The sequence below is a fragment of the Ambystoma mexicanum genome, chromosome 5q, assembly GCF_040938575.1.
Source record: "Ambystoma mexicanum isolate Mex_15411 chromosome 5q, UKY_AmexF1_1, whole genome shotgun sequence".
Lineage (NCBI taxonomy): Eukaryota > Metazoa > Chordata > Amphibia > Caudata > Ambystomatidae > Ambystoma > Ambystoma mexicanum.
The window spans coordinates 421380159-421402555 of record NC_090933.1 but is presented as its reverse complement, the minus strand read 5'-3'; positions in this window follow the sequence as shown (position 1 = coordinate 421402555).

Below are 22397 nucleotides of genomic sequence, written 5' to 3'. Positions count from 1 at the left end.
ATCACCTCCTCTGGGGCCTCTTGGGATAGCCACAGTGTTCTGGAAGGCATTGTTGGGCAAACACCATCATCTGAGATGGTACAAAGATGAGGGGCCTCACTGCTCGGCCCTCTCAGAGGAAGTGGAGGATGCATCACCCTCAATGTTCCCCAGCAGGCTAAGGAAAACATGCTGGGGGCTGGTTGGAGTAGAGGTAAATGGGAATGGTTATTAGGGGAGCTGAAGGGAGGTGGCTGGGGGAGAAATGGGGAGGAGGATAGGTCATAATAGCAAGGGAGGAGCAGGTGGGAAGGGAAGATAGGTAGATTGATTTCGCAACACTTTTCCTTGCTTCTCCTTTTGCTCTGTACTGTTTGTTTATAGAGAGACGCAAATGTATTTTCCCAGATCTGGGAAGACATTTTTGCAGGATCACGGATCTGTGAAATCTAGATGATGCCAGCACTTTCTTTAGGGTGCTCCTAGACCCAACCCCAGTAGAATTTGGGCCCCCCCTTATCACAAAATTGGCCCACCCAGATGAATATTCCTGGAGCCGGGCCTGCATTTTGTGCCCGTCCCTCTCCCTGTCGATGCCCCCCACGAACACTCAACCGCTCTGCAGCACTGTACGCCCTTCCACCCACTCCCTACACTTACCTGTTGTGGGCTCCAGCCTCCGGCTGCTCCTTGCTATCTGCCGTATAGAGAGCACAACTGGAACCCCGGGGGCACAGCACAGTGTGCTTTTGTGCGTGACCTTTTGTGCCCCTGGGCTTCTGGCCACGCTCTTTGGACAGGGAACAAATATATTGGGACAAGATGGAGGATGGGTGGGTTAGTGGGAGGTTTGTTATTGGGATTCATCTCTAAGTCTCCTTAGATCAATTTTGAATAAGCAGTACGGAAATAAAATTCACTTGCTTATTTTGTGATGATGATGGATGCCTTGCATCCGTTTTTGAATGAGTAACACCAAAAATAAATGTTTTGCTTATTTCTTGATTAAGTTCCTATCATTTAAAGCTGGGTTGTGCTTCAATCAGTGCGGCAAACCTGACATTTGTTCTGTTGCTAAAATTGCCCGTTTGGGGGGATGCTATCCAGGACTTGTGTTAAAGTTTTTTGTTATTGGCCCAGCTGCCATTGGCTTTTGAGTGTGCTTAATCTCCAAATTAGTTCCGGCCTCATGCAAGGAGACCATATTGATATTGTTTTTCTTTTTGCACCTGAAAGAACAGCCCTATTTTCAGGAGTTTCCAGCGGGTCCTGTGGCCCTACTGTGAGCAAAGTGTCCTTGGGAATGTGTTCCAAAGGTTGCTGTACATAACGTCCAGGAGGCGCTACCAAGTCATTTCTTGTTCTGCTTTGGAATTGTCCCGAAGGGTGCCATGATGGCTTCTAGTGCCTTGCCAGGGACATATTGGATGAACCTTTTCAAGATCTCTTTTGGTCCTTTGATGTGGAAGGCTTGGTGAGTGATGTAAAGGGGTTTTAACTGGATCCTTTATTTGAATGGAAGTCAGTGAAGGGTCTACAAGCCCAAAGTGATATGTTTCCCTCTTTTCAGTCTCAGCGGCTGTATGATTGCTGCATTTTGTGCTCTCTGGAGGTGGTTCAACAGAGCCTTGGAGGCCTATATGCAGAGATTGGTAACATAAATCAGTCTTTAAACTACTATTAGGATGAACACAAGTATTCCATGTGGGTATGGTTGGTTGGATTGTTCTTAGTTGGAAGAAGCAGTTACTCACTAAATCTTTCACTTGTGGTTCTAAAGTAAAGAGTGGTCCATAAAAATCGCAAGGTTTTTGGCCCTCTTCCTGTGCTGAGAGACGGCTTCCAGTTCTTCTGGTGAAGGGATTGTGAGGGAGAGCATTGTCTTTGTTGGGAAGATCATTAATTCTGTTTGCTCAAACTGAGCTTTGATTTGTTGTTGGCCATTGTGATGCTGGAAATGCTTTGGAGGGACAGGGCCTCCTTGTTCCACTACTCTCCAAGTCTGTGTTTTCTGAATGTGTTTTGCACAGGAGTCCAGTTTTGACTCCTGGCAGTGCAGCTCTTCATTCTTGTATTGTTGGTGAACAAAACCCATGGGATACTCCAATGCCACCCATTGGTAGCGGATACACATTGGTGCCCCGGTGTGCACTAGGACCCCAACCGGCCCATAAAGCTGGGGGTTGCCCAATAGCACTTTAAGATGAGCAGCAGCACCCGTGAGATGGATGGGGGTGCAGATTATTACTCTTGCATCGAATCAATAATGACAACTCAATAGTTTGGCAAAGGGAATCTGTTTAATGACAAGTACAAAAAACGGGGAGTCCATGAACATCAGCTGTTGCTTGATCTTCCTTCTTGCTTCACAACTCCAACAAACTTCATAAAAAACACATCTTTCATACTGAAAACTCGTCATTACTGACGTGTAATGCTTAAAATGTTGCATACAATTCTATTGGTTATAGGAAGGTAACTTTATTATAGGTACTATATCTGTATATGGCAACAAAGTGAGGGGATTGGATAAACAGTGTCAGGTGGGGCATCTGAGCGCTTCCTTCAAAATGGCTGCCGTAGACGTCACTAAAAGTGCAACGTCACATTGGCTCTATTAACTATAGGACCCTAGATTACTTGGTTCACTATGATTGGGTTGGCATCAACCCCACTCATACTTTTCCACCAGCCTAGCAGCGTGCAGAATAGCCGGCCAGGTGCAGGGAGTTTGTTCGCTCCCCCAGTTTCCCTCCAATTATTGCAACAATCAATCATCACTTCAGTACTCATGTGTCAATTATTTCTTGGTATCTTGGCCTTGAGACTGCTCTTGGTCTGTAAAAGTGAAGGCGCCTGGGCATGGCACAATTCCATGTGTAGGTGTGAAAGTCTCATCTCTTCTGCTGGCTCGGTCACGTGATTCCGACACCGTGAAAGTCATCTTATTCTCCATGCAATTCGTGCATTTGATTTACTTTTGTCAACCATCTGCTTCCTGAGGCTTATCTTGACCTTTCAGAATAGGATACTCTGTTCTCCTCTTCATTAAATGTATCTACTATTGGCCTACTTCAGCTGGTACGACCTTGGCTTCTTGGCATGACTTGTCTTCATCTGAGTTTCTGTCTGCCCTTAATTCTCGATTTTCCTGTTGCGTAACCCTCCTCGTGGGACCTTAAGTAACCTGTGGTCAGTTCTGCTCTTGTGCATAGTGGAAGTATATTTATATACAGTTCTTTTCTTGAGGTAGATATGTATAGGTGGTGCTTGCTGCACTCTATTTTACTATTAAGCTTTAGCAAGCCTCACGATTTTCTTAGCTTTTTGCAGTTCCTTGCATATGTACACATGTAAGCTGGCTGAATATCTGCATCACGCTCATGGCATAAGAATCTAACATTTGACATTGTTATTTCGCTTTAAACTCATGTCACATATCCATGGTGTTTCGTCCCTTTTCATCATTCAAAGGTCGTCATATCTTTTATGTGCGAGTCAGTCCAGGTTCTTGTGACATCACCATTCGTCTTCTTTTAGGACTTTCTTGGCTTCTTCCGGTATTGCATTTTGACAATCGTCATTCATCTCACTTGTCGGTATGGTTTTCTCAACGGGTACCTTACTGTCCAAGGTTTCTTAGTTGCAGGTACTTCAATAGGTGCTGTTAGTCTGATATGTACTGGGCAGAGCCTTGCTCCTGCTCTCTGCTGGTTTATTTGCTCATCATACATCACATATTTCGGCATGAACGTTCCTGGCGCCTCAAAATGGGTGGTGGGGGTGCGAATCATATTTGGGACCGCCTCTACACTCCCCACTCTGGGCAATTCATCGACCACTTTCACTTCTTCTTTTGTATCCATCTTTCTTGCACCCTCTGTATTCACTTTCACTTCTTCTTCTGGGTCCATCTTTACTTCGTCTTCTGGGTCCACACATGAAGGTCTGAAGAAATGTCTCTTTGGAGTCCATATTTTTATGACTCCCTTCAGGCTCCCTGCTGTTCTCATGTGCTCGTCCTTATTCCATTTGGACTGCAATAGATCCATCTTCCCACATAGTTTCTGTGTTTCCTTGGATACCGTAACTTGGATCCTTCTGGTGCATGAATGCTAGCTTTCACAAAGTTTCTTATTTCTTCATCAGTTAGGTCTTTCGGCTTCCATTCTGGTTCAATATCGATTATGATCTTCAACCCTATAGCCTTTTTGCCGTTTTCTGGCACTGAGAGATTATTATTTTGATAACACATAATCCAAGTAATATCATCACTAGTAGGGTTCCTAGGAACTTGAATGCATCTGCCATCCATTGTGGAACCCAGGAAAATAGTGATCCAAACCAGCTGTCGTCGTCTACTTCGTCAGCTTCATCAATCATTGATTCTGTAGGTTTGTCAACATACCTATGGCTTCTGTAAAAGTTCCATGTTCTTCGTCGTGAGATAGTATAAATGTGCAACATGATTCTCCAGTTTTTGCACAAACTCCTCCATCCATAGCTGTAATCATGTCAAAGACATACCTGTTCTGTAGAGTCATTAGTCTAATTGCCCTCAGTTCTTCTCTGATCGCATTAAATCCTTTTATGGTCGTGTTGATGGTCTGCAGTAATTCCCGTCTGGTTATTTGCAACCATTTAGTATTTGCTCGAACTTGAATTCTCGGCATGAAAGTTGTCATGAACACTCAAGAAGTCTGACTGAACAGTCTATGTTCATAAAGGATAGCATCAAAAGCTTCTATGGATTTGGCAGAAAAGTAATTCTCTCGCTTCATTCGGTTCATCCGTTCTACAGATCTCCTTTTCCTCAGGTGAGCATCTGCTTTCGGGAAACTGTCAATATTCAGATCACTTTTTGGGATCACCAGTGCTGGAACATGGAGATTTACTATTGTGCATATACCTCCCCAGTTTCTCGGCAGTCTGATATATGCTTTGGATCCACATGCCCAATAATGATCCATGATCACTGCAGTACCCTGTACCATTTCTGGAGCGTCTGTCATGATGCCTACCTCTAAGGAGCCAGGCCGGGCCCAGCAACCCCAGAGGCAGACATCATTTTCCCCAGGGAAGTCTCAGCGGGCCCAAGTCGGGGCCCTTTGGACTCAGTCCTGGCGCCTTAGGCGCCAGGCTCATAGCGGACCCCAGTCCTGGCGCCTTAGGCGCCAGGCTCATAGAAGAGGATATGTCTTTAAGTGCTTGGGTGCACACTTACCTGATGCAGACCTTGCTGCTTCATCCAGGCCCTCTTGAGGCCTGAATGGGACTACTTAACCTGTAGGACTACTTCACCACCCGGGTGTGGTCGGGGAAGGATACATACCTGATTGGTGGAAGGATACATACCAGGAACTTCTTCCAAGGCTATTTAAACCCCACCCGAACAGCCACACATGCTTCGCGTTGTTCTGCACCTAGCAGCTGGATGCTCACCGGGTCAGCTCCTGCATCCTGACTTCAGCCACGCCTGCCAGCACCCTGGAACACCTGCAAGGGGAGAAAGGAAGAGAATAGGAGAAGAAAAGCCCTTACCTGCTAAATCTGCATCCCGGAGTCATTTCTCCAACGGCCCTGAAAAGGAAGACATCATTTTAAAGGCATTTCGTTTCGATCGCTGCATCGCTGCATTTTACTCACCTTTGCAAGGCGCTTCCATCTTCAGCAGCGATCTTCCGGATTCAGCTACGCCCCGGCGCCTAGAGGAAAAAAAGACAAGAACAAAGGTGAGAGGGAGAAAAGGAATAAGGAAAGCTCAGTTTCTTTTTAAGTCTTACCTGTTGGATTATTCCCACTGCATTTCGGGTCCTGCCGCTTCCTGGCATCTCCGGACCCCGGCCCCTATGGGGAAAAAAGACAAAGACATTGAATGAGCGAATGCAAAGACATTACCTGAGCGCTCATCCAGAACTGTTTCACTTCGGGTCGGCGCCATATCTCCGGCACTCCAAACCACGGCCCCTAAGGGGAAAAAGACATAAGCATTAGCGCTTGCTGCAATTAGACAACGAACATTATTATTAAGCTTGAACTTTTGAACAGAACTTTTACAGCGCCTTACCTGAACAGTCAAGCTTACCTGAACTCCCATCAATCCTCAATCCGGTGAAGTAACTGGGTTTCAACGCGCCCCTGCATCAGAAGCAGGATGGAGAGCTCATCCTTCCAAACCCTAAGGTGAGGCTTCACGGGGAATCGTGGAGGAGGTATCGTGGAGGGTTGGAAGGGAGTGGGAGGCTTCAGCATTGTTCCACAGTTGGTAATACTCCCTTTTCACGCACAGGAGGGTATCCAACGAGCCAGGGAAGCCAGAATAGAGGGGCCCTTCCTGTCCATCTTCAGAGTTCTGCGCCTTCGACGCTGCGCCTCCGTGGGAACCAGATGAGCGTTACAGAACGCGAAGCCTTACCACAATTTCCCACCTGGGCGCTATGGAGACTTCCGAGACAGATCAGCTGGCCCATCTTTTAGGGGAATTACGGGCAGAAGTGCACTCAGCCCGCCAGGAGACTAATGCTCTCAGAAGGGAACTAATCCTATCCAAGGAAAGAACTGATGATCTGGCCAAAAGGTTATTGCAGGGCCAGGCAGAGCACACTCCTTTACCTGTTTCCGGAGATATTTCTACAACAATGGGTTCGAATAACCCGGTACAAATCAATCTACCTGGACACATGCCTTTGGCCCCGCCGGAACGTTTTGCGGGGGATCCCAAGAAATATGCCGTTTTTATGAACCAATGCCGTTTACACTTTTTATGCTGGCCCGGGGCCTTCCCCAACGACCAGACCAAAGTAGCCTTTGTACTAACTTACCTCAGTGGCTGTGCTGCCGATTGGTCTATTCCATTGGTAAATCAGGATGATCCCATTCTGCGGGATTTCCAGGGCTTCCAGGCCAGCATGGAAAGATTGTTCGCTCGACACTCGCAGGGACAGGCCCTTGACAACGAACTGCTATCCTTACGACAAGGTAATCAGGATCTTTTGTCCTATATCGCCACCTTTAATAGACTAGTTGTGGAAACCGGATGGCCTGAAAATAAAAGGATCACATTGTTTCATCGAGGCCTGCGCGGAGAGCTTAAAGATGTTATAGCTCAGATAGTAGATCCACCCCAGGCCTGCGCAGACTACATAGACTTAGTTGTTCAACTTGATCACAGACTTCAAAATAGAAAAGAAGATCGGCTCAAGTATGAAACCAGAGTACCTATCAAGACTCACGTTAACTCCAAGAGTACTGACGTTTCCGAACCTATGCAAATTGGCAGTGTTAAAGGACCATTAACGCAGAAGGAAAGAGAGAGAAGGTGACAAATGCAACTTTGTCTGTATTGCGGAACTTCCGGTCACTTTCTTCAAAGTTGTCCAGTTAAACCACCCAAGAAGGTGGTTGGAGCCACTGATAACGAGTTATTGACACCTGGTTCGGGAAACGACCTAGCCCGACAATCGTAGGGGTCCGCTTGCCGAGCTTGAAAACAAACTCTTTGACCTCGCATTTTGTCATGCCAATGGTGCTTGTGAACCCAAAACAGCCTCAGCAGTTGCATGCTATAAAAGCATACATAGACAGTGGAGCTATTGGAAATTACATAGACCGTGAATTGGCTTCCAGGATTAAGCTTCCTCTCCGCCCGAAAGTAGCCCAAGATGTAATTACTACAGTTGATGGAACCGAAATAGCCTCAGGGCCTGTAACGCATTCCACAGTTGAAATCACTCTGGTGGGTCAGGACGGACATCAGGAAGCAATCGTGTTTGATGTGATCAAGGCCCCACAATTTCAAGTACTTCTTGGAATCCCTTGGTTAGAAACACATAATCCGAGAATAGACTGGCGAGCAAAGAAGATAACTTTTCCTGATTGTGAACCAACCTGTTACCCAAGGAATCCAGCTATGGGTCTAGCCTCTGTAACTTCCACCCCTGTACAGCTACCATCTGAATACCAAGAATTCCAAGACGTTTTTCAGAAAGAGCAGGCTAACACCTTACCTCCCCATCGATCTTACGATTGCCAAATCGACTTGGTACCCAATGCACAACTACCTTGTAGTAGGATTTATGCTCTTACTGAACCTGAGAACCTGCATTTGCGGCAGTATTTGGATCAATACCTGGCCAATGGTTTCATTCGCCCATCAAAGTCACCAGTCTCTTCCGCTTTGTTCTTCGTACCTAAAAAGGAAGGAGACCTTAGGGCCTGTATTGACTACCGCGCCCTAAATCAGATAACGATTAAGAATCGTTACCCTTTGCCCCTGATACCTGAGCTTATCGACCAAGTAAAAAATGCTCGTGTGTACACCAAGCTAGATCTCTGAGGAGCTTACCACCTGGTACGTATAAAAGAGGGCGACGAGTGGAAGACTGCATTCCGCACCAAATTTGGGCTCTTCGAATATCAAGTAATGCCCTTCGGTTTGTGCAACGCACCTGCCGCCTTTCAGTACTTCATGAATGATGTTCTTCGGGAACTTATCGATGTTTGTGTCATCGTTTATATTGACGACATCCTGGTGTATTCCTCCTCAGAATCTGATCACAGAAACCATGTTAGGGCAGTTCTTGAGAAATTGCGCCAGCACAAATTATTTGCCAAGCTCGAAAAATGCGTTTTTCATACCACAGAAGTGGAGTTTCTCGGATTCATCCTGACACCTCAAGGAATCCGAATGGACTCGCGGAAAGTGGACGCCATTCTCAAATGGCCATCTCCTAGCTCTGTGAAGGGAGTGCAAAGCATGCTTGGCTTTGCCAATTTCTATCGAAGGTTCATCCCGGAATTTTCTCAAACTGTTCAACCCATCACAGCTCTCCTAAAGAAAAACAAACGCTTTGAATGGACTCTTGAGGCTGAACCAGCCTTTCAGGACCTGAAAACCAAATTCACCTCTGCACCTGTATTGAAGCACCCGCGCCCAGATCTCCCTTACATCGTGGAAACCGATGCATCCAGTTCGGCCATGGGAGCTGTCCTGTCGCAAAGAGACCCAGAAACTAACCAACTACACCCTGTAGCCTTTTGGTCCAGAAAATTCTCTCCACCTGAACTCAATTACGCAATTACCGACAAAGAACTACTGGCTATTAAATCAGCTTTCAAGGCTTGGCGTCACTATCTTCTCGGTGCAAGACACACCATCACCGTAATTACGGACCAAAGAAATTTGCAGTATTTAAAGACGGCCAAAGCTCAATCTTCGCGACAACTCCGATGGGCTTTATTCTTTGCGGAATTTGATTTTGTAATTACCTATCGCCCTGGCTGCAAGAATGGTAAGGCAGATGCCTTATCCCGGATAGGCATGGAAGAACCCAATTCGAGTTTAGAACCTGTGCCAATCATACCGGAACAAAGAATTCTGGGCTTGACTTCATTGCAAACCATTGAGGACATCCAAGCTCAAGTAAAACAGCTTTTTGACTCTTCTGCCTTACTGGAATGGAGTCAAAAGGGTCCTCACTACAACGTTAAGGATGATTTACCCTACTTCCAAGAGCGGTTATTTCTGCCAAGTAAAGAATTGCAGGAACTTGTCATTACCCGTCATCATGAATCATTAATGGAAGGACACCCCGGTATCGCGAAAACAGAAGAAAAGATCAAACGCCACTTCTGGTGGCCTTCTTGGAGAAAAGACATAAAGTCATTTGTGTTGTCTTGCGGAATCTGTGCCCAAAATAAGAGTCAAAAGAAAAGGCCAGCCAGCCTACTTCAACCTTTGGACATTCCACCAACACCTTGGCACACCTTGTCAATGGACTTTATAACTGACCTGCCTCCTTGTGGTGGTTACAACACGATTCTCGTAATAGGGGATCTATTCTCCAAAATGGCCCATTTTATCCCTTTAAAAGGATTGCCGTCAGCTTCCACCTGGGCCAAGGAATTTATGGAAAATATAGTGCGGTTACATGGTTTCCCTTCCATATTAGTCTCAGACCGTGGAAGTCAATTTATCTCCCACTTTTGGAAGAAATGTTGCCAACTAGCACAAATAGACGTGCGGTTATCCACCAGCCACCACCCCCAGACCGACGGACAAACCGAGAGAACCAATCAGACTCTCGAGCAATATCTGCGGTGCATGTTACACCAATCCGAGTTGAATTGGAAGGACATCCTTTGGATTGCAGAATATGCATAGAACAATTCAGTGCATTCTGGAACCGGACAGACTCCTTTTTATACCCTGTATGGTCACCATCCTCGGACCTCTGACCTAGATCCACCTCTGACCCTAGAGATGCCTGCAGTAAATCACCTACATTCCACAATAACCCACGCCTTCAAAGAAGCTACAACCCACTTACAGCAAGCCAAGAAAAAGTATAAAGAAAACGCTGATTTGCACCGAAGTAAAACTCCTCCTTACCAAGTAGGAGATCAGGTATGGCTAGCAACTAAACATCTACCCCTCAAGGGTCAGCGAACTTTTAATCCCAGATTCATTGGGCCTTACCCCATCAAAGCTATTATCAACCCAGTGGCCTTTAAACTCGATTTACCATCCAACATGCGGATTCATCCCGTTTTTCACGCATCTCTTCTAAAACCAGTACAACCTGGAACCAGACTGTCTGAGCCCCCAGGCCCTGTCCAAATTGATGGAGAATTAGAATTCGAAGTGAAAGACATTTTAGATTCCAAGATAGTTAAGTCGAAACTCTTCTATCTTGTTGATTGGAAAGGATATGGACCTCAGGAAAGATCTTGGGAACCCAGTAACTATGTTCACGCACCACGATTAATTCAAAGATTCCATCGAAGATTCCCGCACAAACCAAAACCCCCGGAGGAAAAGACCTTGGGGGGGCCTTGAGGGGGGTACTGTCATGATGCCTACCTCTAAGGAGCCAGGCCGGGCCCAGCAACCCCAGAGGCAGACATCATTTTCCCCAGGGAAGTCTCAGCGGGCCCAAGTCGGGCCCTTTGGACTCAGTCCTGGCGCCTTAGGCGCCAGGCTCATAGCGGGCGCCAGGCTCATAGAAGAGGATATGTGTTTAAGTGCTTGGGTGCACACTTACCTGATGCAGACCTTGCTGCTTCATCCAGGCCCTCTTGAGGCCTGAATGGGACTACGTAACCTGTAGGACTACTTCACCACCCGGGTGTGGTCGGGGAAGGATACATACCTGATTGGTGGAAGGATACATACCAGGAACTTCTTCCAAGGCTATTTAAACCCCACCCGAACAGCCACACATGCTTCGCGTTGTTCTGCACCTAGCAGCTGGACGCTCACCGTGTCAGCTCCTGCATCCTGACTTCAGCCACGCCTGCCAGTACCCTGGAACACCTGCAAGGGGAGAAAGGAAGAGAATAGGAGAAGAAAAGCCCTTACCTGCTAAATCTGCATCCCGGAGTCATTTCTCCAACGGCCCTGAAAAGGAAGACATCATTTTAAAGGCATTTCGTTTTGATCGCTGCAGCGCTGCATTTTACTCACCTTTGCAAGGCGCTTCCATCTTCAGCAGCGATCTTCCGGATTCAGCTACGCCCCGGCGCCTAGAGGAAAAAAGACAAGAACAAAGGTGAGAGGGAGAAAAGGAATAAGGAAAGCTCAGTTTCCTTTTAAGTCTTACCTGTTGGATTATTCCCACTGCATTTCGGGTCCTGCCGCTTCCTGGCATCTCCGGACCCCGGCCCCTATGGGGAAAAAAGACAAAGACATTGAATGAGCGAATGCAAAGACATTACCTGAGCGCTCATCCAGAACTGTTTCACTTCGGGTCGGCGCCATATCTCCGGCACTCCGAACCACGGACCCTAAGGGGAAAAAGACATAAGCATTAGCGCTTGCTGCAATTAGACAATGAACATTATTATTAAGCTTGAACTTTTGAACAGAACTTTTACAGCACCTTACCTGAACAGTCAAGCTTACCTGAACTCCCATCAATCCTCAATCCAGTGAAGTAACTGGGTTTCAACGCGCCCCTGCATCAGAAGCAGGATGGAGAGCTCATCCTTCCAAACCCTAAGGTGAGGCTTCACGGGGAATCGTGGAGGAGGTATTGTGGAGGGTTGGAAGGGAGTGGGAGGCTTGAGCATTGTTCCACAGTTGGTAATACTCCCTTTTCACGCACAGGAGGGTATCCAACGAGCCAGGGAAGCCAGAATAGAGGGGCCCTTCCTGTCCATCTTCAGAGTTCTGCGCCTTCGACGCCGCGCCTCCGTGGGAACCAGGTGAGCGTTACAGCGTCAAAGACTTGTCCACAGTTCTGATTCTCTACCATTTTTCTTGCACCATTGTTTCTGAAGCACAGTTTTGGATTCTTCAATGGCACTATCTGTAAGGGTCCTCCTCTGTCTTCGACCCATGTCAATAGTTAAGCAAGTTTTGGCCATAATGGCTTGCATCCATTTCGCACTATGTTGATGGTGGGCTTGTAGTGACCGAAGACCATCCATGCCCTGCATATCACTATTACTTTCTCCCATCCGTCTGGAGAAAGCTCTGTTCCCCAAATTTGCATTTGGCCTCTGTTTTTCCACTTTCAAGCCTCTTCTGGCGTCTTCCCTTGAACGTTTAGTTTGTGATTTGCTTCTCTTCTGATTTCTGCTCCTTTAACTCCAGTCTTCTCGTATCTGATCACAATGTGTCTTGTTTTTCCATTGTTTCTTGTCTTTACGTCCTGGACATAATCATCTTTATTTGGATCAGTTGCTTCAGTTGCCCATTTCAGTGAGGCATCACTTCCCATGAACTGGCCTCTGGTTGTGCACATTGCTACGTGTGATAGACAGTGTGCTGTATGGACATCGATTTCAACAGCTACAAAGATCTTTGACTTCCCCAAGCTGTAAGGTAGGAGTGCAAAAACAAAGCATTCCCTCCTCTGAATTTCATCGTCCATCTTCTTTCATGTGTTGGTACCATATGTTATTTCCTATGTGTGCTTTGCTGTCCAGGTAGTCGTTTAGTTCATTGTCATCGCCTTGTATGCTCCTCTTTATTCTCAAGGTTTTCATGTAGTTTGCTATCATCACATCCTTAATAGCATCCATGTAGCTTCTTCTCATTGGAGAATTCTCAGGTATCTCAATCTATTTTTCAGGTCTCTTCATCTGTACTAATGAAGTAGGCGGAAGGCTGGCAATCCGTTCCTTCTCATCTTGTATCCTTTTTCTCTTGGTTATAAATGTCCATATCCACTCTGCTACTCGCCCAGTATATGGCTGTAGTGTAGAACTTGTACTTGTCCCCTTCACTGGAACATGTGCGCTTATTGATGCTGTCTTTTTTTTGGTTTATTCTCCACCTCCTTTTGTCTCTTTAAAAGTTCAGCTTTTTCCATTTGTCCTTTTACTTCACTTGTAGTAGAACTTCTCCTAGTAGGCAGTCTATTCTTCTCCCATGCTTTGGATTGAGGTTCTGCAGTTATTGACACTAGACCTGGTGCAAGTGTACTCACTGTTTGTGCATATGTATTTTTCATTAACCTTTTCTCATGCTTGCTCTGCCGACCCTGGCCCCGGCTTTTCAATTTGTTTGTTACCAAATGTGTGTGTGTGTCATGGCTAATCACATCCATTTCAAGCTCACTCACCCCTTTGTCAGCTTGTCTAGGAACTGGAAGGACTATAAACGGTCTGGGTACTTTTGAGGGTGTCATGCGTACATCATTAGGTGGGTGCACTGAAATCAGAACACTTTGTGCACCAATAAAAATGCAGTTCGAATCATCAGTGACAGTAGAACAATGATAAATACAATACATAGGTACATTATGCCTCTGTAGGTTAGGCAGCAACACTTAGTTCTGGAACAATGAGTCCGTCTTTCCCCTTGAGGGAGGACGATGCTGCTGTTTTGATTCCCCATCTCTATCATCTAAGGAAAAAGACTACGGTAATATATTTTATGCAACACTATCTCTGGATTCTGATGTTTTTGCTTGTCGGTTGCAGGTACTTGAACAATTGTCCTCCTTTGTCTGGACACCGGATTGTCTTATTGTCTCTGGATACAGTTCTCTTTTCGGTAGTCGCAATTAAGGCAACACGTTTGGCAAGACCTTCTTTTACTGTACGTGTTAAAAATTCACAAGCTCCCAGTCAGTTCCTCTTATCTGTTTCACTCTAGACGACATGTTGTGTCCTTAATAATATAAACAAGAGTGAAGTCTCTGGCAACACTTTCTCGATCTGTCCCTTGGCGGAAAGTTTTACAGTCTCCTTCGGAAATTCTGATGATGATTAGGCAGTTCAACCTGCATCACAATAGCATGCAGGAGCATGCTGATCTGTGTAGAGTTTGCTGGGTTTCTGATTAAAGTGAGGACATCAACACCGGCAGGCCTCACCACAAGTTCTGGAAAGTCCTCAATTAGGCATTGCTAGCCAATCTGATATCTTCTGGTGACAGGGACATTGGTCTTGTCCTTGTTGCACTGTGGGCAGATTCTGTGATTTTGGTTAGCTTCAAGAGCAACTTGAATTATGATTCCGTTCAGGATTATGCTCAGACGTTCTGTGTTTGCAGGATCTCAGAGAAATGTCAAGACGCCAGTTTGTCTCCCAACAAGATCCGGGCAGTGTTCAATTAAGTGAAATAACAGTATGCTAACAAGCCTATTCGCTTCTTCTTCTGCTTGCGACATTTGTTTTTTCCTCTCTGTATTCCGGAAGCAGGAGGAACTGCTCGGCGATCACGGTGAGCAACCTCCTTATTGTCGTTTCATTTTCAGGGTCTTGAAGAAATTCAGTGATGCTGGTGAGCCTTCCCACTAGTGACGGGTATGACCTCAAGACTAGGTCAAAATAATTCAAAACGTCTTTAGTGATGTCATTACTGTGGGACACCATAAGTGAGTCCAAATAATGCTTCTGTTTTGAACGAGTCCGGATATTGTATTTTCTTCCGATTTGTGTGTCCTCCATCAAAATTTGGCATATTCTTTTCTTATCAAGGCTTCAACATGCCTCAGTCTAAAGTTCAAAGTCAACAGAATAGGTTGTGGCTTATACGTGCAATTCTCTTCTTCACCCTGCAACTAGGATGCACAGAGTGTCTGTATTTTTATGTCCTTATCCCCTTTTTTGCTCAGAGCAAATGTCAAATTTTAAGCCACAATTTGCATCAGAGTTTCGCATCTTTGTTTTGCTGGTTATGCATCCTTCTTCCTCATCAGGGATTTCGTCTGCACGTGCTGTGGTTCTTCCCCATCGTCTGTAGTCTCTACGCGTTGAGATGCGGGCAGGGGGCCTTCTCTGGAATATGGTTGGATATCACCCAGAAAGAGCCAAGCTCTTCTTCCTTCGAGCTTGACTGCAGAGGGAGTAACGTTCTCCACTCTGAATGGACCGTTGGACCTTGGCTCGTCCCACTTCTTTCTTGTGTGGTTTCTCACCAGGACCGTGTCTCCAGGAAAGATTGGTGGTAGACGCAGTCCTTGAATTGGGTCAGTTGTAGTATCTCCTTCTGTGTTCTGTGCTGCCCAGCACCCTTTTTGTCATCCCTGCAGCTGTCCCGAAATTACAGTAAGACAAATGTCATGCAATAATTTTGCATTTCAGACCCTAAGATTTCTCCTGTTGGCTGGGCATCACATCTAGCTCTAGCTCGGGGGTCAATGGAGTATGCATCCTTCTGCCTGTTGCTGGTTTCTGAGTGCTTTCAGTGCCAATGGAAGGCAGTGTAGCCATCCCTTTTTTAGAGTAAGTTTCAACTTGGCTATCCTTTCCTTTAAAAAGCCGTTGAGCTTCTCACATATCCCATTACCTTGCGGGTGATACACCAACGAGAACTTGTGCTTTATACCAAGCAGCAAGCTGATCTGTTCAAATACTGCATTAACAAAGTGAGGACCATTATCTGACCTCATGACTTCACATACTCCCCACCTGGGAATTACTTCTCTCACCAGAAATCTGGCCACACAGGCAGAGTCTGGGTGTGTACATGGACCTGCTTCTATCCATCTACAGAATGGACACACCACAACAATTAGGTACCTGTACCTGTTACATACTTGAATCAATTGACATGTAAGTGCTGAAAAGGTCCATTAGGCCTTGGGATGACTCCTCCAATTACTCTTAGTGTGGCCCAGCCATGAACTGTTGGCAGATTATAGAGTTCATCAGAATAAATGCAACGTGCTGCGCTAAGTTCAGTATGAACCAGTCTTCAGCGATTGTTGCTGCTAGATTCTTGTTTGTCATGTTTGCTGGATAATGCAATTGCTCCATTGCTATCTTCAATAGGGCTATAGGCATCACCGGATTACCAGTGCTGTCTTGTCACCAGAAGCTTTTGGAGGGGTTTAAAGAACACCCTTGCTGCTTCCAGAGGTTTTTCTCCTCCTGTGGTGCTTCCCCTTGGAGTTCCATTAACTGGGTTTGCCCCATATTACTATGACTGTCAGGTTCACTTTGTGCAACAATCATTCTCTCATGCACATCAGTTATTTTCACATCCATTACAACTTCGTCTTTGGTGGACACATGCTTGGCTTCTGTTTCTGCTGCTCGATTTCCACGTGAGATAAAATCTGTCCCTTTCCTGTGGGCGGTGCATTTTACGACTGCTATGCCCACTGGGAGCTGTAGTGCCTTAATGAGCCTATCCAAAAGGGTTGCGTGCTGCACTGGCGTGCCATCCGCTCGGAGGTAGCCCCTCCTTTTCCAGCGCGCTAAGCCTGCGTGCATCTTTGATGTCACATAGAAGGAGTCACTGTACACCATCACTTCCTGGTCTGAGTGATTCTCAATGGCGAGTATCAACACCAATAATTCTGCAGCCTGTGCTGAATAGTAAGATGGTAATCGTGCACTAATAAGTACTCGAAATTCTCCATTTGCTGTGTGCTTCATCACAGCGGCACGGTATATCTTTGCCCATCATTTTGATTGATTCTCGAAGAACCGTCAACAAAGACAATGTCTCCTTCTGCCAATACATTTTCTTTCATTCTGGGAATCTCATTATAGAATTCTTCATAATTTGCACAGTCATGGATCGGTTCTCCTTCAGTGATTGGCTCTGCTATGAACATAGCTGGGTTCACTATTTTGCATCGAACTATCTTAATCGATGGATTCGATATGATCACTTCACAAGCAGAAGCTCTCTGAGATGTCAATGTTTCTCTAGAATGGCAAATAGTGCGTGCTCGACAAACAACATCATTGAGCATCCCATCACAATGGTTGTAGCCCTCTCTATGGCGAACGCTGCGGCAGCTAAACTCTGTTCGCAAGGGAAATGACCTCTCATCACTGGGTCCAAATTCCCCCTGTAGTATGCCTAGGGCTTTTACCCCAATGTGGTTCTCTGTGTCAGTAGTGCTGTCATAACACTGCCATTCGTGTGTGAAAACAGGTAGAATTTCTCTGCAGAATTGGGAATCCCTAAAAATGGTGCCGTGCAAATGGCTTTCTTGAGTTCAATAAAGCCTTCTTCCATGTTCTCAGACCATTCAATTTTTTCTTTCATCCCCTGTGCCTTCAGGGCTTGTTACAAGGGCCTAGTGTATGAGCTGTAGTCGAAGACCCATGCCCTGACATAATTGCAAAGTCCTAAAAAACTCGGCATCTGTTTTATCGTGTGTGGCTTGGCTGTGTTCAATATGGCCTCATCCCTTTCAGGGGTAACCGTTTTCCCCTCATGCGAGATCAGCTGGCCTATGTACAGCACTTCTTGCTGACAATATTGTAACTTTTCTTTGTCAACTTTATTTCCTTACTCAGCCAATATGGTCAATAGCTGAGCAGAATCGTGTCTGCATCTCTCCTCTGTTGTGCTGCAAATTAAGATGTCATCCACATATTGTAAGACAACACTGTCTAATGCAATATTGCTTAAGTCCATCTGCAGGACTGTTAAAAATCGAAGGAGACTCACAGTACCCCTGGGGTAACCTCGTGCTTTTCAGACACATATGTCTGAATGTAAATGACTTCAGATCTTGTGAGTCTTTTGTGTAATGGGAGTGAGAAAAATGCATTTTTCATGTCAATCACCATGAAATATTGAGCCTCAACAGGTATATTACATAGGATTTTGGCTGGGTTAGGGACTAGAGGGAACTCAGCCTCTACAATATCATTTATCGGGTGTAAATCTTGAATTAGTCTCCATGACCCTCCCTTTGAATTTTTAATCGGATAAACCGCAGTGTTGCATGATGACTCGGACGTCACTAAGATGCCCTGCTCCATCATAGCAGAAATTGTCTTGAAAATCCCTTCATCTGCTTCCCTAGACATGGGATATTGTCATGCTTTTGGCAAAATTTCTCCTGGTTTCATTTTAATCCTTACTTCTCTGATTACTTTCAATAAGCCTACGTCGTAGGGGCATGTGGTCCACAATGAGACAGGCACCTAGGCCATGTCGTCATCAAAATATTCGGGACGGTTCTGTGCCAGCAACATTCTCTGGGGCACCTCTCTTTTCATCATCCTCACCCAAAAAATGAGATTTACCTCAACTGTTGTTTCCTCAACCTCCTTTTGCTCGTCAAACGGATCGTCATCAGTGAAGTCAGACAATCTGTACCCTTCCTCAATGGCGATTACTGTGCACCATTGTCTGCCTTCATCATCGCAACCATCTATCAGTACCATTTTCATTTGCACTATGGCTGTGTATATTGCCAAGGGAAATATTTGTCCCTTTTCTTCGGGCATAGGTATTCTTGGCCTAAATGGAAATTCATCTGGGGTTCTCATGGTTTTTTCTGCGAGGCCTGGTAGCCCTGCCATTAATATGCGTATCCCATACGCAAATATTTCTGGTTCCAATGGGACAGGTCTCATAGCTGTTTGTCCTGCGTATGCTCTAATCATTTTGCAGACGTTTAAATAATGCATTCCTAGAGTCGAACATACTATGCCCTTCTCCGTGAACGAGATTGTCATGTTTAACTTTGTCATTAAGTCTCAGCCCAATATATTTACTGGGGTCGGCCTTGAATATAGCAATGATACCTTCATGTCACACTCTCCTATAGAGACTGGAAGTTTATTTGTAAAGGGAACACTACTTGTTGCTCCTGTGAAGCCCTGAGTATTTATGGCATCGCCGGACAATGAAAACTTGCCTTCCCGTATACACGAGCGTGTTGCACCTGTGTCAACTAAGAAGGAATATTCTTTATCCCCTATAACGTCATCCACCCTTGGTTCCTCATGAGGGTTTGGTGTCACCGATAGGATAGAACACATCAGGTTTCCCAATGAGCTGTCCTAGTCCATATATAACCTTGTCCAATGCTGCGTGAATGCACTTCCTCCATCACAAGTGTTGGCTCTCATTCCAGAGTTCAATGCCTGTCCTGCACTTGTTGTCTGTGACAGTTGTGTCAGCGACTGTTGAGACTGTCCTTATTGAAAACTTATCAAGTTCTGAGGTTGCAAGCATTGCTGTGCTCCTGGCATTTGCTGTCGCACCGTGTGATTCTGAGCAACTCCATTTCCACCCTGCTGTAAAAACACAGGTGGAGTCACCATTCCTCTTCTGATTCCTTGGTCTGTTTGCACCATGCCTTGACTTCTGCATGTGCACGCCAGATGCCCTGTGTCCGGTACGGTCTTCTTGATCCGCAGAAGAGGCTGAGCCCCACAGATTCCCCAAGAACGTGGATCAACAACTGATCTAAAAATTCAGTTGAACTAACACTCCAAAGGGAAAAGGGGAAGTGGAGAAAATAAAAAACGACAGACACCTACTTCTGGATAGTTGCAATCTGCAGAGGGAAAAAAGTAAGGTTACTTTAGTTAGAGTAAATGTCTTATAAAACTTTCAATGAGAAAGAATTACTTCCTTTCAGTTCTTTAAATAGATTGGGTTCACAACTTGTAACTCCATTTGTTTTGAGATTGATTCAAATGAACTTGCTCCTTTTTAAAACAAGAAAGTCTTAAAGAGTTCTAGTGATGCCTTAAATCTTCCAAACAGTTCTTTGTATCACTGCTCAGCTAAATTTATGAAGCATCTTGAATTGAATACCTTTCTCTTGATAGGGATAGAGTACGCACATGTGCTGATCTACTTTTAAGTGTTCCAAGCACTGTTGCAATATCCCATAACTTTAGCAAATCATTTGCAAACAGATTGATTCATTAAGGAAAATGAGTCACTGCGCATGCGTACCTCTCCGGCAATCTTACTGATCTTTGCTTCAACTCATATAAGCAATCCCATGAAGATTACGCACTGTGCATGCGCCAGAACAATTTCACTCCTTCGTGGATTTCTTTTTTAAAAACAAAACTTATTTAACGAATGAAAACGTATCCTCCTTACGCGCGCCGATCATCAGAAATATTCCGGACTACAGATGATCAGAAGCGCGCCTCGTTCATTAATAAATGAATGTGACACTTTTTCTTCGTGCATGCGCTTTCAGACAAACTACATTGCCAAACATCAATGCGACACTGCTTCTTCGTGCATGTGTGTACAGCGATAACTATGCAATTAAAATGAACAAAGTTCACTAATCCTTCACCATTGCGCAGCACAGATGACCAGGAAATAACACTGCAATCGCTGTATCAATGGAATCGGAACAACTTTCAGAATAACTTGAATCTGATTAACAAGTGTTCGCCAAGCATAGGGAGTGTACATTTATAAAAGACAAATACTACTTGAGAGATTGACTTCAATAGTTTATTCACTAAAGTCTTTCAAATCGAAGTTCTTTCAAAAGTCAGTAACTTTAAATGCAACTGGAAATCTGAATATAATTGCCAAAATCTCTCTCAGAGATTGCTCTAAATACCTAACTAACTAAATACCTTATTTAAACAAACTTGAAGGTAGATTTGAATCTTTTCTTTTAATTCAAACGCTGCGCTCCCACCAAAAGATCTGCTGAGATTGTCCCACCTAGATCAGAATACTTTGAAAACCTTACAGCTCACAGTTTTCACCACCTGACTTCCTCACAGAAGGCCTTGAAACAGGAACTTAGTTGGACCTTCCTCCTTGTAGGTGAACAATGAAAGGCAGTTTAGAACTCTGGTGAAGACCTGAAGTTCCAAAACCCTCCAATCAGGAACCAGCACCACCTCCACCATGTTGGCTTGGGGAAACCTCACTCTGAAGAATGGTGGTTAAGATTAATTAAAAAGAATGTTTTTTTAAAAGTCACCTCACACCATTCTGACACTATTTATCCATCCTATATTCAGAACAAAGATTCTTTATTAAAACAAACTTACATCTATACCTAATCACCTATCACTCAGACCCATCAGACCTGACAGTACCCTCTTCTCAGACACTGACCCCAGGGCCAGGCTTATTAGGGTGTTTTCTGTGAAACTTAGATAATAACCTTTTTGCATGAACATCTCACTCCCACTCCCAGGTTCTTTCCTCCGGTCCGTAACCTTTCCAATCAATAAGATACTGGATCTTATCTCTGATCTTTCTGGAATCAAGAATTCGCCTAATCTCAAATTCTTCACTATTGGTTTGGGAACAGGTTTCAATCTAATTCCTTTAGTCACAGGTTTTAATAGACTCACATGAAAAACTGGATGGATTCTCAAACTTGCAATCAATTTGAGTTTTACAGAAACGTGTCCCACTACTTCCTCAATTTCAAATGGACCCACAAATCTTGGACAACATTTATTTTTTCCTTTCAATCGAATGTTCCTTGCTGACAACCACACCAGATCTCCTTTAGAGTAACTAGGACTCTTTCTCCTTTTTAAATATGAAAATCTCTTATAATCTGCTTTGTTCTTCTGCAGCATTTCTCTTGCTCGAGACCAACCCTTCCGAGTTACTTTAACTGTATCCTCCACAGCCGGATAAGTCTCATTCACATAACTATCTTCACATAAAAAACTTGGGTTATAACCCCTTCCACAAAGAAAAGGAGACATGGAAGTGGAATTCTTAGTAGAGTTATTGTATGCAAATTCTGTCGTCCATAACAGATCAACCCACTCCACTTCACCCTCTACAAAACATTGTAAATACTTCAACTCCTGATTGATTCTTTCTACTTGACCATTGGCCTCAGGATGATAACATCATAACTTAATTTTCAATCCCAATTTCTTACAAAACTCTCTCCAGAATCTTGACACAAATTGTGATCCTATCTGAAATAACTTGACTAGGTATTCCATGCAATCTCACTATCTCTTGGATGCATTTTTGAGCTAAATATGGCGCTGTAATCTCCCCCTTCATGGGAATGAAATGACTCTCCTTTGAAAAGCAATCCACCACAACCAGAATAGTTGAATATTCTCTATCTTTAAGTAGGTCAAAAATAAAATCTACAGAGATTGTATGCCATGGCTGAGGAGGAATAGGTAATGGTTCAAGTAGACCCACAGGCTTCCCAGGCTCACTTTTACCTTTAGCACAAACTTCACATGTTTTTACGTAATTTAAAACATCCTCTTTTACTTTCTCCCACCAA